General features: G+C 29.3%; 1 pseudogene across 1 annotated transcript; it reads left to right on the forward strand.

The window, feature by feature from the left end:
• The first annotated feature begins 8196 nt into the window (after positions 1-8196).
• LOC107621668 (zinc finger protein ZOP1-like) lies at positions 8197-11251 on the forward strand (annotated as a pseudogene). The gene is made up of 5 exons (XR_015883364.1): positions 8197-8361; positions 8873-9073; positions 9730-9805; positions 10400-10495; positions 10714-11251. The product of XR_015883364.1 is annotated as a zinc finger protein ZOP1-like (transcript).
• The last annotated feature ends 5356 nt before the right edge of the window (positions 11252-16607 follow it).

Consider the following 16607-nt stretch of genomic DNA (forward strand, 5'->3'; position numbering starts at 1 on the left):
ATTTCCGAAGCCTTAACTGTTTTCTCACACTGCTTTCACACCAAACTGTTTATTGCTTTCTTTATTTGCTTATTTATTGTTCTATGCGATTTCAACCTTCAAAACCGTTTTCTGATTCACCTAACTAAGTCAAACTTGACAACCACTGCTTGCTCAGTCCGACAATCCTCGTGGGATCGACCCTCACTCACCTGAGGTATTACTTGGATGACCCGGTGTATTTGCCGGTTAAGCTGTTGGGAAATTTGAATTCCTGCACCACATTTGGCATCCCGAAACCTTATATCTTATATATTGGGCACTGTTACCATACTGAGAACCTTACATTTGCCTTCCGCTGCGTCACTCTAATTATTCGTCACTAATAACTCGAATTACTCCACTACATGGAACATAAATTTTCCTTTAAACCAAATACTGCTTTTATAACATTTTTCAAAACCTTCAAAACAAGTTCAATCTAAACTAATTCATTGTTAAAAATTTTTCAAAAGACTCAAAAATTATTTATTCTTAAATTAATTACTTTAAATCATGATTTTTCTTAAATTCATTAAAATCCTTACATCATAGCTTTTCAAATTTAAATCCTTTCCGATGAGTTAAATTACAAACCAAATGCACAAATTAACAAAATCATAGAACTCACTTTTATTTGTAAACCATATTATTCAAACCAAGAGTTCCGACCCAAATTCAAAACCAAATCATTTAAACCAAAGGTTCCAAACCAAATTTGAAAATAATTCTAAGCTTTAAACTTTTTTAGCATGATTCAAGGCCATACTGGTTAGAAATTGAAAATTCTAATTAAAAACTACAAAATTATTTCCTCATTCTATAGCTGCATCAGTTGGAACTTCCCCTGCCGCCAATGCTAAACCTCACCCATCAACTGATATGCCGCAAAATCCACGAACTGGTTTTCCGGAATATGTTGAGCTCGTAATGCATTAGCTAGGTTAATCATCCTCACTATCTCTCCGTTAATGTGATTGACCTCATCCGCGAGTTGCCATTCGGGTTTCTTTTCCACACCAAACAATCAATATCAAGATGATCAGTCTCAATATCCCAAGCTCGGTGCTTCAATTTTCCCAAAAGTACTCACAAACAAACATGATATGCATATCAAACAGATATCCTAAATAGCACGAAAGAAAAACGACCCAGAGTGTGCAACAAAGCACAATTGGTCCATCCCTCAGGCTCACGAGGACAAACTACTCTGATACCATAAATGTAACACCCTGTTTTCCTCAAATTTTATATCATTTTAAATCTCTTGAAATCATCTTTAATTTAAAATAAAAATTATTCAATTTCAATGTTTGAGGCTCAAGTTATGATCCACCAAAGTTCACCAAAAATCAAGTTTTACACAAAAATATCAAAGTTCTCTAGTTCCTAAATTCCAAATCAAACCAAACCAAAACATACCCAATTTTATCACAAAACACTATCACATACTACACTTTACCATTTCATTGTATTTTCATTACTTCTACACCTAATTTACTCAACTTTTCCATCATAAATCAACACAAATCTATAATTCCAATTCAATATTTTCATACCAATAATTTACACAATCTAATTCCTCATAATTTACAATATCATCACATCACAATCATTATATCACAATTATCATCACAAACTAGAGTGGGAATTTTGAGTTTCTACCTACAAACCTTCATTATAAATGACGGACTCAGCAAGAGCTTTGCGTAGCCGTAAACGGCTCGTCAATTGGAGCTCCGGATCAAAAGTTATGAGTGAAACAAGATGAAGGTGAATAGTGTTCTTCTGCCTTCTCCTCTCCACTCATCTCAGCGTCTGTCCTCTCTCAATTTAGGGTAAAATGAGTTGAATGCTCATTAAAAGAGATTTAGATATGTTGGATTTGGGCCCAACTTGGGCCCGGTCCAATCTGTTAGCATTTTTACCCCGTTTGGCCCACTTTGGGCCAAAACCTTTAAAATTAGCACCCGGTTTTTTATTCTAAATTATTTTTATCCTTTTAAAACAATAAATTCAATTTTCAAAATTATATTTGTCTCAATACGCGGTACTTGTCAAACTAGAGCCGGCTCCAATCTGTTAGCATTTTTACCCCGTTTGACCCACTTTGGGCCAAAACCTTTAAAATTAGCGCCCGGTTTTTTATTCTAAATTATTTTTATCCTTTTAAAACAATAAATTCAATTTTCAAAATTATATTTGTCTCAATACGCGGTACTGGTCAAACTAGAGCCAATACTGCCGGCTTAAGTGCCAGTACGTATTTTTATAAAAAAAAAATTCGTAAAAGATACATTTTCCCACTCAAAAAAATTTATTGAATTCAGATTTCACCTTTTTATTTACAAAATATCATTTCTATATTTTTGAACCTAGTCTGTGCAGTTAAAAATTATTATTTTATTAAAATCGTTACTCCGGTTCTTACAAATTAGGTCTCTTAAATTCCAAAACATGAATCTCTTTCGTCTTGGAGTAAATTGCCGTTACCAAAACTACGACCAGTACTTATTCTTTGTCTCTATCATCAACACCATTGTGTCCTCACCAATTCTCACCATCACCACCACCACCATCATTTTGTTCTTGTCTCCATCATCATCATGCCTCACCCATTTCCACCATCTCATTCAACTTATCCTTGTCCTTTGCATACCCATAACCCATCATCATCCATCCTCCATCCTCACGTTCACTAACTATCCTACTTCATTATCTCACCCTCACTCCCACATCACCGTCACTATTATCATATCCTTGAATTCTGATGCCTCTCTCTCTCTCTCTCTCTCTCTCTCTCTCTCTCTCTCTCTCTCTCTCTGACCTCATGGGAGTGGTTGCCACGACATTAACCGCAGATGAAAAATTGCTGCCGGAGGAGAAGAGTGGTGTCACAATAGCGCCGAAGCAGAAATATCTTCAAGGAGGAGGACACGACATGCGGACGGGCAAGAGGTCAAAGAGACTTCTAAGGCGGATTAGGGGTCACCGATTAAGATGATACTCTGGTTTTTCAAATCGGGGAGGCACGGTGATGGCCTTACGTGGCAATGTATATGCGACAGCAAACATGACTTCAGGAGACGGTCAGGGGCACAGAGTGCGAGGCTCGGTCTCGGCATCTTGCAACATGTGGTGAAGAAGTCTCCAGTGGCAATGTCTTCTTGGAATGAAGTGTTGATGGAGAAGAAGAAAGGGGAGATGGAAACTCTGGGTCTCAACAAGGATGAGGCAGGTTTCAGGTGGGTTCTCCTTGAACGATGCCCTTTTTATATTGTCAGGATGGCACTTAACAATATACGTCAGCACTATTAAGATGGCAGTTTACTCGGAGACCAATGGAGACTTACGTTTTTCAATTTAAAGGACGTAGTTGGACATTTACAAAAGTCAAGAATTTAATTGATGCGTGATTTGAATATCGGAGACCAAATTGAACATTTACTCGAAAAATAAAACATGTTTAATTGTTAGGATAGAAACACGAAAGAAGAAAAAATTGTAGACACAAACTTAATGAAGTATTTTGGATCAGATCTTTATTCTTCCTTCATAATTCTGAATGGAAAAGTATGAAGAGCCAATGTAATTGGTATACAATGTGTACAATGGTAGTGAACACAAAAATAAATAACACTTTTAAAATTAGAGTAAACGTGGGTAATTTTCATTTTTAACTCAAATTGGACTAAATAAATAGCCCATTGTACACATTGTACAGATATCTCATTAGCTCCTTAGCAAAATTCTAAATGAATTTACTTTTCTTCTACTTGTCCTTGTCCTTTCTCTTCACTACCTCCTCCTTCGTTTTTGTTCTTTGTTACTTTACCTCTTTTACCTTTTCATCATTTTATACTTTCTCTATATTTTGATTTTCTCCTCTTTCGTCTGTTTTTTTTTCCTTTTCTTCCGCGGTTATTCTTTCTCTCTTCTGTCTCTCTTTCTTTTCTCTTACATATGAAGGGAACATTGAAAATAAAAGTGATTAGATTAAAAATGCTAGCCTAATAATACAAGAAAGAAACTATAGGTTAGAAGAAATTTTTATATTTTAATTAGAATTGACAATTTTGGTATTTTATACATATTTATGTGACTTGCCCATTCTAATAAGGATAGACAACGATCCTTTTTTAATTCTATCCACTATAATGAAATATAATACAAATTATTTTTATTGTCTTTCTTTGTCTCTAATATCTTGGAAGTTGAAGCACATAGTAAATTTTTATCTAGCTACTTTTGTTCGGTCTTTATAATATAACAAATCCGCACTATACCATATGAATTTTTTTTTTTTTGTTCACTACAGCTAAAGTCAAATTCAAATTCGAATGTGGTTGTTCGATAGGCATATGATATGTTATTATTTTTTTTTGTCATTTATTACTCGGTCATTGCCGGGGATCGATCCCGGATGAAGAATATTAAAAAACATTATATTTTGTCATTCAACTAAAGGCTCAAAGACATGTAATATGCCACTTTTTTTATGTCAGAATATAATATAAGGAAGGTGTTCACGTGTGCCCATGTATTTTTGCAGAACAGCAGTGTTTCCATTGGTATGTCCGCAAAGATATAATGTAAAATATTAGAAGGGCAGGGATTGATGGGACACTTTCTTGTGTGGAAATCCCATCAATAGAGTGTTGGGTGGGATAGCAAATGGTGTGGAAGTTATGCTGTGCATGTTGAGAGTAATTGTCGGTTTTGTCCAATTTTAAAGAAGCCTACGTATGTGGAGCCAGAATTTGCTGCAGAAGTGCAATAGCACTTTAGCCGAGCCGAAATGGTTGTGGGCTGCAGGAAGATATGTGTGGCCCATTTAAGGTTTGAGTGCGAAGGATTGGACTATCATTCAATGGGTATCACTAATGGACTAAAGACATCTAATGAGTTGGGTTTTACCGGTGGAAATCCGTTAAATTTTTTCATCCGGTCGGAAGTGGTGTTTACTATCTGTTGGTTTGGAAGGAAGGTAAGGATTCCCAAAAAAATACAAAAGTTAGGCAGAAGGTAAGAATGAGAATGGTTGAACACTTACAGGCGTAAAATTGGTGAATAAATTTAACGATTATTAGTTGATAGTACGGAACAAATTTTTTGTTTAAATTATGTAAGTAATTGAGTAAAAGATTTCAATAAAAAACTAATTTGAAAAATATCTGAGAAAAAAAATTTCATTGTGAATATTGTTCGTTGTGTAAGCTAAGGCCCTAAAATAGAAATTTAGTCGATTTAGTGTAGTTTATCGATAACGTGTTCTAGTTATGTATTGTGCTAACAACGTAGTGTGTGTTTAGATTAAAATTTGTATTAAATTTTTTTTTTTTGTGAAATTGATTTTAGTTATAAGTACATTGGTATTAATGTGATTTATGATTAATAACTTTATATTAGGATAAATCATAATAAAATAAATGTCGTTTAGTTGATAATTTTCAAAATCTGTTTTAAGTGAAAATTGAGTCGGAGGACATGAAATTTAATAAATATTTTACGTTAATTGATTAGTTCAAGATGAATATTTAAGTAATTTTTATAAATGTATAAATTAAGAATAATATATATGAAATCATAAAATATAGTTTATACGAAAAACAAAAAAAATATGAAAAATATAGCAAAGCATAGTTTAATAAATTATGTTAATCAAAAATTTTTTAGTACTCTCGAAAGTCTTGTATTTGATACTATTATAAACTAAAAATTATAATTATTTATAATTTTATCTTCAGTTATTATTTAATTTTTATTTACTTTGTTTTTTGTAAGGAGATTAATAAATTTATATTATCAAAAAATGACAATAATAAACTAGTATACAAGAGTTACGCTAATAAACTTTACCAGAACCATAGCAAAAATAATTTTTTTTTTTTATGTAAAACAAGGAATAAAAATTTGAAGAAGATATTATTAATGAATGTTATTGCAAGTTCATTTATCAAATTTAATTTTCTGTCCGTTAGTTTCAAGCTAAGGTCGCTGAGAATGTGCTAAAAGGTTGTTAATGTTGCACTGATTGAGTTACTTGTTGACATGCAGGGGAAAAAAATCGACCTATCTTAAATGTTTGTTATCTTTATAACAGTTTGAAGGAGAAAGAAAAAATCGATTTGAGTGAAGGTTTTTGAGAATCTTACTGTTGCAATCTCTAAGGAGTTAATTTTGTGAACTACATTTTTTGAGTTAATTTTGTTAATTTTGAGAATCTTATTGTACTAAACATTTTTTCATCAACTTCATTCCTTCTTAGCTCAATAGTTCATAATACTTATGGTGTAAATTAAATCTTTTTCACAAAATTAAGGGGACCCAAAGAAAGGTGGAAAAGCTTGCTGTCCACTAATGGGTAATGCCATAGAGGTGCATAACACAAAGATGCAGGTCCAAGTAAAATAAAGAAAGGAATATAGTCATATAAAAGGAATAAGTAAATGGTGAAAACCCCTCCTGCTCAATATCCCTCAACGCTAAGATTCCAACACAAGTTTCTCCATTCACCGACCACTGTTCAGCAAAGGAATCGCAATTGGCCACTCAACAAATAATGTGAGATAAGAACAAATTTATACACTTCCATCTCTAAATTAAGCACTCGTATACAAAAAATGTCTTTTCAGGCTACCACATTAAAAACCATACATCAACATTCAACCTTACAAGACAAGTGCACCGCTTTAACATACATCTATATACTCATATGAATGCAACATTCATATTTCCAGCAAATATATATGGTAACATATATAATTTAGCTCCAACTAAATACCACCAACAGAAGAAGCAGTTCAAATATGCAGCAATATTTAAAATAATAAAATAAATCTGCCACAGCAAAAAAGCATGTATATAGACCTATTCTGTTTGACAATTATGATCACAACCAGATAACTGAAACAGCACAAGTTTCCTTTTGCACTTGCATCTATCACCTATCAAACTAATCACGAGTGATTAACAAAGTAGAACAACTACTATCACATAAGCTACAATAGAATAGTAACAAGCAGATAGAGGTGTGATTCATCCCACACTTCCATTCAAGGTTATGAAATAGAAATCTCTATTACCATTCAGAGCAATTCAAGCCTCAAATTATCTCAATTCTTAACACTCAAACTTAACTCACTTCACCATTAGCATTTACTTTGATCAGGCTTTCGATACTTACATTTCCTAAGTCACTAAAATATTGCCCAACAACTTCGTTATTGCTGCTCTAACCAAGTACCTTGCACTTCACCATTCCACAATCTTTCATTCTAGCAAAATCAAATCAAAGCCCCAACCTACTCTGCATAATGAAAACAATAAAACTTACCAAAAAGAACAAGAGGGATTTAGATCCTGAAAAGATTTCCTCACCGGCATCAATCCCGCAAAGAATCAAACCCTAAACCCACATCCACAGACGGTGCCTCGTTAACTATGATCCGTTTCTATTCATTTCTTACCACCACCGATCCGCACACCAGCGAGCTTCACCCACGCCATTATTGTCCCAATGACCCACAATCGAACAATGCTTCTCCCCCTTCATCTTCACATTCTCCGCCACCACCCAAACAACAGGTCTCCTCTGCGTGAGTTCTTTTCCTACTGTTTCGATTTAATATACCTCCAGTCGATGTCGAAGCCGACTGATTCCAAGCACAGATCTCACGGCAAGCTTTATCTACTACCCATCTAAGCTGGTCATTTTCGACAAAGAAATTCCCAACTTAGGGTCATTTCCGTCAATTCCAACCTCAGAAAACAACAAAACTTAAGTGGGAAACTTGTTCGTACCGAGAACATCAAAGTTCCGAAACCGTACACAAGAACACCAGATAATTTTCCTATAATATGCCACTTGAATAAGGTCTCCTACCCCTTGGCAGCTTATGATTGTTTTTTATTTTGGTCAGACCTTTATTTATTTATTTATTTATTTTTGTCATACACACTTACTTACACTAAAAATTTCATCACTAGCTGGATATATTGGCCATTGGTACCTTAACATTAATTTTGGGCCTAGAGGGGTTTGGTAGACTGCAACTCTATTACGAATCTAATTTTGGGCCTAGATCAGCCCATATAATATTAAAATGCCCAGTACCGAAATGAAACTCTTTAGCACAGAGGCCCATTAAAATTTTTGCTGGTTGTGTTGCAGTAGTTCGAGTTTTCGAGCTCCTCTTTTTCGTTGTCTGAGGTTTTGAAAGTTGAAGACATTTAGGGACGCCTAGTTTCAAAGTTCTAACCATTCCCATAGAGCTTAACGTACATCTCCAAAATTTCTTCATACCCTCCTATTCGAAATCCTAATTTGCTGCCATGACGGAAGTAAACGCCCAATTTTTATTAATTTAATTTCCCTAATTGTATTCCAATGCTTTAGCTTTCTCTAGTTTTTTCTTTTAAATTTACCTTCTATGTTCTCGCACTCAAAATTACTTTTACCACGTTAATTCTCAGTTGTGATACTAGATGTGGCAGATTTGGTACCTAAAAGCCAAATCAATGTAATATTATTTTGGTTTTGTAAATTATAATAATTCACAGAAGTGTAGTTTGATGAAACTGTAAGCTGTGTGCATTTCACTACATTGTTAATATGATATGACTTCTGATTGCTAATGTTGTCAAGTCAACAAATATTTTCAAACCGAAGGTAGTTCTATTGTTTGCATTATATGATCCTGCTTCCTTCATTAGAGAAGAATGCAAATATTAATGTGGATTATTGAGATGTGGTAGTTTGTTCACTTTTACGATGTGTGTAAGTTAGATTTGTGAGTTGTAATGGATTTTGATTGGAGGCACTTTGTTATTGATTACATTTTTTTGTTCTCAGTACTGGGTGAGCCAGGGGAACAAATGGTGTGACTTTTGTAAAATTTATATATCGAACAATCCTTCGAGCATTAGAAATCATGAGCTTGGTCAACGCCACAAAGACAATGTCGCCAAGAGGCTAGCTGTTATGCAAAAGGAGAATGCTGCTAAGGAGAAAGAGCAGAAGGAAACAGCTCACGCCCTTGAGCAAATTGAAGCGGTAAGATCTTTTTACACTTCTCTTATTGATTAAAATGATGCTTACCTAGCTCTTTCTTTCACTGTTTCGAAAACCCTTTGAGTATATACTAGCTTCTGATATAGAAGCGTATGATTTAGATTTATTTCTATGTATATGCCTTTTGTCTAGTTTCACTGGAAAGCTTGCTTGTGAATTAGTAATCATTGCATTTGAAAGAAATGAGATAGCACTTGTTGTGAAAAAGTTAAAAAACAAAGATGATAAAATCACCTTAGTCGGTTCTTTAGTAATAAGAGTATATCAGATCGAGGGCTGTCCGATAGATAGATATTAGATGGGGTTAGAAAATTATATACAAAACCATTTTCATAACTTAGTTTTAATAGCTTGTCTACGACCATGATTTATGATAATAAACAGTATCTTATGTGATCCACATGGCTAATGCATAACTCACAATTCCACATGTATACTATTGCTTATAGTCCAAATATAAGACCTGATTTCAGAATAGCCTTCAAATTCCAAAGGGACTATACAATTTTAGCAACTACGGATTAGGAACTCAAAAATAGGTTGTACAGAATTTGGAAATATCTGGACAAGTGCTAATGTTTTATATGCATTTACACTCAGATGTATAACTTTTGTTATATCCGTGTTCTCTCTTGCAGAAAGCACAGCGCAGCTATCAAAAGGATAAAGCAAAGTTTGGGGAAACCAGAGAATCTCATGAATTGGATGACCAAGGTTGTAAGTATGAGTTTTTGTTTATTTATTTTCTGTATACATGTCTATTAATAATTAATTGGCTTAGTTTGATAGCATTCTGTAGGTATCCCAGAATTAACTCCATAAATAAAAGATAAGGAAATAAAAACTGTTGAACATTTGCAATTTCTTGTATAATCAATCAACTATCTGTGGTAGATTGAGGAGACATAGTCCTCTGTAGATAATAAATAAAAGACCAAATTAACTATCCTTCAAGAATTAAGAGTACTGTGTTGTGTTTCAAGAAACTTCCTAGATAATGTCGAAAATTAGATATGTTTTCATGTCACACCAAGATTAATGAAATGGAAAAATTAGTCGAATAACTATTAACCTTTTTTCCCCTTAGAGAAATTTGGAACTGCTTTGCCTTTTCTCATACTGTGTATCGTTATTTGTTCTCAGTTGAGATTTAAACAAAAAATACATTTTTGCTGCTGTTAAGCATCGATAAAATATCCACTTAGCTTTATATACTCAACTCATGTAACTATGCATTGCGAGTTTCAAGCGTATTTTGTCATGCAATTCTATTTTATGCATACCTGAAGTTGACTGCATAATTTGCAGAATGGCAGTTTGATGACAGTCCAGGTTACTACTACGATAAAACAAATGGATTTTGCAATGATCCAAAATCAGGGTTTTACTATTCTGATGCTATAGGTTTGGGCCTTATTCTTCTCCTTCTCTCATTTTACTATATGAAGTAATATTATATTGATTATTTGATTTCGTCTGTGATTAAGTGACATTACACACTATATCTATAAGTCAATATCGTAGATTATTTAAAACGAAAGGGTGTCGTCTGCAATATCGCCTTCAATGTAATTTACCCTATTAGTTATGGATGGGATCTTTACTCAAGGAAATTTCAACAGGGAAGTGGGTGACTCAAGAAGAAGCATATGCCTCACCTCAGTTTTCGTCAAATGCTAGGATAAGTGGACCAAATTCAAACTCTTTGTCAACTTCACAATCAAAATCAGTTGAAAAGAAAACTGAAAATAAATCTCAAAATGAACTTTCACCGGGGCAAGTTGTTAGTTCTTCTTTGAATCCCAGAAAAAATGTGAAAGATGCCTATTCATCTCTTACTGTCGGCAAGAGAAAGAGAGCTGAAGAGAAGTCCAAAGCCAAAGTTATCTCTGAAGAAGAGAAAGCAGCTCTTAAGGCAAGAGAAGCTGAAAAGAGTAGAAGAGAGGGAGAAATCCTTGTTTGGTTTATACAGTAAACCTTACTAAGTTTGGAAAATTACGTTAACACCCTTCTTCTTCACCCTAAATTTTGTGGGTTATACTTCCTTTGCCTTGTTCTGTTAAAGTAGATGTTGTAATTCTCCCTGTGATTGCACCTTGTAAGATTAATATGTTCCATTTATTTTATACTTGTATATATTTTTTGGCCATTTTGCATGCATATTAACCTCGCTTATAATTTTTGACAATGATTAAATATCACATCACTAATGTGGTTTTCACATGCATTTGAGCATACTACAGTGTACATCATGACAATATAACAAGATTTGTTTCGGCTCATATAACTTAAACCAGTATCTATATATCTTTTTAATATTATCTTTTATTCCATTTTTAGAGGAGAGAGAAAATAAAAAATAAATATTTTTTAAATTTTTTAAATAATTGATACGTAAAAGTGAATATTTAAATTAAATAACAATAAATCTTTAAAAAAGTTCACTAAAAATTGAAAATTAAAGAATAATTAGCATTTCTAAACTTAAAATTAGCATGAAAATAAATTTTCGTATCCGTTTGAAATTATTTAATTTAATGGATCAATACGTTCTGGTTGTTATCGAGCCGTGATATAATATTTTAAAGAAAATGAAAAATAAATCTTTTATCTTTCATCTACAAATGAATTTTTTAACTTTTGTAAATAGGGATATATGGATTTCTGTGTACTGAATTCAAACCATCTGATAGAAAAATCTGTGTCTTCTATTTATTTAAGTCAGATATTTACTTGTATTTTAGTTTGACAAGAGATTTATTTGTCTTCTATTTTTATTTTTATACTATAGAATCTAACGTAAATCACGCTCATTTCATGTGTCACGCGCCAATCAATAATCAATCTATCCTTTTCGCTATATATATATATATATATATATACTCACCTAATGCTCAATCAAAAACCCACGTCAATACATTAGATAGACTTTTCGGATTCTTTTTCTAAACTCAAATAAAAAAAATCTTTAATTTAAAAAAAATTATTCTATCTTTAATTTCCATAATCCAATTTTTTCTGAAGAGAAGTTCGCTCAACACTCAAACTTCATGTATAACAAGTGTAATAACCCGTACCATACACGTGATAAAATTAAAATTATAATTTTAAATTATTCTATTAAAATTAATTTAAATTATAATAATTTAATTAATAAATAAATAATATGATGTGTATTGTTCATGTTTTTTAAATATAATATTAAATATATTAACTCGAATGTAGCTATTAAGTATATAAAAATTATGTTTGAATTATGAATTCTCTAAATAAAATTATGCCGTTTAAAATATTTAAATTATGATTTCAATCATAAATTATAATTATGATTTAAAAAAATTTCTTTGATATAATATTACATTTTTTTTTCCATTTTACTATTAATATATTGATATTGCAAGTCTAAATTACAGTATTTTACTTAATTTTGACTGAAAAAGAAAATAGTTACGTATTTCTATCATTTAATTTATTTAATACACCATGTGCTAACACTAACGGTATTTTTTTAAAAAAAATATATTGATAAAAATAGATATAATATAATTACAAATATAACATAAATAAATAAAATATATAAATAAATGCAAAACCAATATGTTTACCAATGTCTTTGTTAAATTTTATAAATTAGAGAATAAATTATGTATTCGGCTGCTCGGTGATCACATAAATGATCAAGTAATTAGATTGTAAATTGATCTCATAGTGTACATCTTATTTTTTCTCATTTTTGAATGAAAGTGAGAATTACGAAAGTAAGTAGTAATACATAAAGAAAAAAAATTGCAACACAACACATAATTATTACCAAAAGAAATATTCATATTAAAATATTAAAATTTTACATACTGCAAATCATGAAGATCATCAATCATAATGTACTGATCACTTTTCTCTATTTTTGACCATGATATAAGTTTTTCTTTTCCCGTCAAGAGTCTAATAACATTTAATTGAACAAAAAATAATTGAATTAAAAGTAACAAATTAAGAATAAATGAGTGAATAATATAAGAAATTATAACTTCGTACGTATATAAAATAAAGAAAATTGACTGATTTATTTTATGTTAAACGATAAAATTAACAATAGTATATTAATAAAAGGATATCCTTTAAAAAAAGTCACAATACAATTTCAAATATTTTCATAAATAAACTGTTAAAATTTTTGTTGTCAATAAAATGATGCTATTATACAATTTTTTGGCAAAATTGAAAATCAAAAGGAAAATAATTGTGTGTGAGTTAATATAAATTAATTACGTACCAAATAAGTAGAATCATTCATTTGTTTGTTTCAATATATCAGTATGGGCAAGCAAATTAAAATGATTATCTGAAATTTTACGATCATCGACGGTGTGTACTATCGTGACTCCTTCTTAAAAGATATTTTGTATGTGTGTACAGTCAGAAGATATATTCCGCTTGATTTCTCAATCTCAAAATTTGAGAAGACATAGACCTTCCTTTCTACTAATTCATTCTCAAATATTTTTATCAAATAATTCTTGATTGAATAATAAATTTTATCATACTACAAAATAAATTAAATATAAAAGCTATTAGCATTTACAAAGCTATTAAAAAAAATTGTCTTTGACTTGTGAAATGGTGTACTTATAAAATTAACTTAAAATATGAACTACAAATATTTATAAGAATTAATTTTGATGCACTGACGGTGTAAAGTAGTTTTACACATGCATCTAATTACGTAATGACACATCAATAAAAATAAATACCTTTCACATTGACCGTGTGAGTGGTCATCCAAAAAAACGTATGTGATTGCACAACTGTGTTACACTATCAGTGCATCGAAATTAAACTCTATTTATAAATTGAACTTAGCATTACTTGAAAAAATTTAGTAAATGAATAAATTAATCTTATCATCTATTAGAACTATTTCTATGTAAGCCGTCTTACTCTTGTCAAACTTGGATGAGACTTTCTATAGCCTTATAATTTTTGTCTTTATTTTTCATATTTTCTCTTCGTATAATCTATTATAGGTGATATTATTGATAGAATCGTAGTCAATAGTCATTAGGTATGGAAAAAAAATAGAATAAAGATTATATCAAAATTATAAATTTTTTAAATGATAACATGAAAGGAAATTTACTATTGCTTATTATATATACTAATATGTCAATAATTTTAAAAATATACTAATAATACGAATAGTCTAAGCATAATTGTACTACAGTTATAATAAATTTAGTTATTACTCTAAATAAATAAAATAAATAATATATTTGAAAACTAAAGAAAAAAAGATTAGCGGTAATTATGTTTAAAATGTTCGTATATTTTTTTTTTTTGTCATTCTTTCACCGCAATGTTAGATCAAGAAAACTCTAAATTTAAAATATAATAATAAATATGTCATGTGATGGAAAAATAATAAGCTAAAAAGAATATATATATATATATATATATATTGCTATAGGGAGTCGATACACAAAGATATGTTATCGTAATAAAATATCACACTATGAATAATTATATTTGTCAAGTAAATTTTTTTATACTCTATATCTATTATATTATTTTATGTAAAATTAAAATCTACTTTTTTAATATATATATATATATATATATATATATATATGTCCAAAATTAAATTGGGATTATGCCTAAAATCTTAACACGGTAAACGGAATATAATTAATATCTAATATTTTAATAATTAAATACCTAAAATAAGTTAATAAATAACAATAATTAATACCTAAATATCATATATATATATATATTTGATATTGTCTAAAATTAAATTAAAATTATGTTCAAAGTCTTAATACCGTAATTGTGGTATAATTAATACCTAAAATTTTAATAATTAAATACCTAAAATAAGTTAATTAAATGACAACAATTAATATCTAAAATATTAAAAAGAAATTCTTAATAAATATGAGAAATGAAAATAAAAAAATTAATAAATAATATTAGTGTTTAAATGAAAGAATTGATAAAGAATAATAATTATAAGTAAAAATAATATTTTTATTTTGGAAAAAAAACACATGAAAAATTGTTTAATAATTTGTGCCATGTAGATGATAATAAATTGTTCACTAATTCGTACTATGCACGTGATAAGGTTGAAATTATAATTTTAAATTATTTTATTAAAATTAATTTGATTGTAGATTTGTAGTAATTTGATTAATAAAAAGTAACATGTTATGCATTCATTTTTTCTTAATCTAGTGTTATGTATATCAACTCTAATATGGTTATTAATGGTTTTTGTTAATCTACTTTTTTTCTAAATTTATGATTTAAAATAACAATTATAAATATTAATAATTAAATAAATTATTATATTATAATTATTTACCTTTTATTCCCAAAATTTAAAACATACTATTTATTTTTTATTTAATGATTTTTTTTATTTATACTACCAGTATATATTGATCGATTAATCAATAATTTTTTTATTCGTAGGATATATTTATTTATTTTGTTTAAATAATTTTAAATTTTTTCTTATTTAAGTATACATATATATTAAGTCATATATATTAATTATTTTTTTTATTTTTTGATTATAAATATTTCTTTTAACTTACAATCATTCAATAATTTTGTTATTTCATTAATACCATCATATGCATAATAATATTCATAAATCATACTAATTTTTGTATTTATTTATATGTATATATATCAATTGTTTAGTTAATATTTTTTTATTTTTAGAATATATTTATTTTGTTAAATAATTCTAAATACTTCTTTATATATATATATATATAAATATATTTAAATCGAATATATTAATTATTTTCTGATCATGATTATTTTTTTTGAGCCCACAATAATTTGATAATTTTTTTTATTCTTTATTATTAATGCCATCATATGTGTAATTTTCATAAATTTATAATAATTTTTTTATTTATCTATACATATAATAATTTTATTAAATAATTTTAAATATTTGTTTATTTATATATAATAATTGTACATATAAAAATTTAAGTCACATATATTAATTATTTTTTTGTTATGATTATATATATATATATGATTATTTTTTATTCAACAATCGAGTAATAATTTTTTTATTTTCTAAAACTAATTTAATCAAATAATACTAATATTAGAACTAAATTATTTAAATAATATTTAATCTATTCTAATCCTTAGATACGTATAGATTAGAGTCAATCTTGTAACACCCAACCGAAATAACATCATAAGATCGAACATTTAGAATCCATTCAAATTTAGACTATCTTCTTATTAAAATTGTCAAACTAAATTGACTTTTATTCTCCTCAATGGCATTGCATTAATGCACTAGAAGGCTGGTAGTTTCTGAAAAAAAAAATCACAATATGTTATAAAATTACTTTTAATACAAAAAGCTTAAGAGAAGAAAATTTAAATATAATACCAATCTTTGAATTACATCTTCAAGGTTGACACGAATTTTTCAAAACTGAACCTAAATTGAGAAAATTCATTATATGCTCTACTTCGAATA

This window comes from Arachis ipaensis, chromosome B10 (genome assembly GCF_059453495.1).
Source record: "Arachis ipaensis isolate K30076 ecotype BB chromosome B10, ASM5945349v1, whole genome shotgun sequence".
NCBI classification, from domain to species: domain Eukaryota; kingdom Viridiplantae; phylum Streptophyta; class Magnoliopsida; order Fabales; family Fabaceae; genus Arachis; species Arachis ipaensis.